General features: G+C 30.9%; 1 long non-coding RNA gene across 1 annotated transcript; it reads right to left on the bottom strand.

The window, feature by feature from the left end:
* Positions 1–6: 6 nt before the first annotated feature.
* Positions 7–739, bottom strand: LOC129580059 (uncharacterized). The gene is made up of 3 exons (XR_008689329.1): positions 596–739; positions 309–461; positions 7–225 (listed from the first exon to the last, which is right to left on the bottom strand). It is a non-coding gene; the product is annotated as an uncharacterized LOC129580059 (long non-coding RNA).
* Between the last annotated feature and the right edge of the window lie 986 nt (positions 740–1,725).

The raw sequence follows: 1,725 nt of genomic DNA, 5'->3' as shown, positions 1-1,725 counted from the left end.
CAATTTACGCTTTACCGATTTTTCACAATCAACACCCACTTCATATAACTTCTTGGCAAATTCTTTTACATCATTATGATAAATATGGAGCAATTCTTCTTTTTTTTTGTACAATCGTTGAACAGCCGTCGGACTGAAGTTAGTAAGACTGGCTAGATCGTCGAAATCTCTTTCTGGTCGTTCAAGAAATTCCGCAATTCGATCTTGATTTTTGGCGATGTCGTCCTACAGAAAAACAAAAAACAAACAATAAGATTTTGTTTGATTTGATAAAATTGTGAATAGAGTAAAGCAAAATTTCCTATTACAATTATTCCATGTGGACAAATGAAATCACTGAAATCGCTGGAATCACTAGAATCGTCGCGGGCATTCGGAATCATACTCGACGTTCCAGCAAGTGCAGCAAATGCTTCACGGACCTCACCAGTCGTTGAATTGAGAGGCAACTTCGTCGCGACCTAACAAAAACGAGAGTTAATAATGATACTGTTTAGTTTAATTGAATTGAAAAGTAATTGTGACAATATAACAAGTCACTCAATAATTTCCGAATGAATAAATGAATATAAATTCAATAATATCAATTACTTACAACGTTTAATTGAACCCTTTCTACCTTTTGATCTTCTTCTTTTTCAATTTAAAATAAAAATAGCAAAATTTGTATGTAAAAAAAACAGAACTGGCATAAAACAAATATCTTTTCAAATTTTCAAGTTTAATATTTTTGGTTTGACATATCACATAATGTATGTAATGTATATGTATTTGACAGTTGCAAACGGCCATGGATGGATACGTTTAATGTGCTCTTTTCCCACTTACATTTATCAGCGAATTCATACTCAAACATTTGCTTAAATAGAATATTTACATCAAATGAAAATAATATCGTTTTATAAGTTTTATGGCTCAATATTTCGATTGTTCATATTTTCTTTTCGAAAAATAAATTATTTTTCACTGCTTCGTTTATGTTTTGTGCAAGATGTTTTACCACTTGGGCGTAGTTGCACATGAAGTTAGTTCAAAGTATATTCAACATAATGCATAGCGAATTCAATGAATTTTTGTGACAGAAAAACCATGATAAATTGATTTGCGTTGCATAAGTAAACAGCAAAAACTAACGAAAGTGCGTGAAGAAAAAAATAGAAAGTAAAATTGATATCTTGGATTATAATTTTTTTTATCAAAGACACAGAAAATAAGATGCAAGACGATAGCAATATGGATGGAATACTTGCAAAAATTGAGACCAAAGCAGAATTATCTCAAACTGAAAATGACAATCTTGTGGTAAGGACATTGAGTTTGGTTCTTGTTTTTTTTCACTCAAACTGTTTTCTTAATTTGCAGTCAAGCATCAATAAATCTACAGTGAAACGTAAACAACAACACGAAGAATGTCATTTGCATGAAAAAGAATCAAAAATATTACAAAATAAAATTGCTACGACAAAATTCAATGATTTGTGCGAAGATGTAACTGAAATGGTTTTGTGCCACTTGGAATTGAAAGATTTGATCAATGTTTCTGACACAAATAAACGTCTTCAAAACATTGCTCGATCAATATTTTATCGAAAATTTGGACATCATTTGATTTGTATTGATGCTTTTCCATCTAAACTAACAGACATGTACTATGAAACAATTCTCAGACACATGTACAATGAAAAAATCAAACAATTTGTCAGAATTAGCGATGCCAAAGTTTGG

The sequence above is a fragment of the Sitodiplosis mosellana genome, unplaced genomic scaffold (assembly GCF_009176505.1).
Source record: "Sitodiplosis mosellana isolate CC-2019 unplaced genomic scaffold, AAFC_SMos_1.0 Smas_scaffold_6977, whole genome shotgun sequence".
Taxonomy (NCBI): domain Eukaryota; kingdom Metazoa; phylum Arthropoda; class Insecta; order Diptera; family Cecidomyiidae; genus Sitodiplosis; species Sitodiplosis mosellana.
This window is presented reverse-complemented; position numbering and strand designations above follow the sequence as displayed.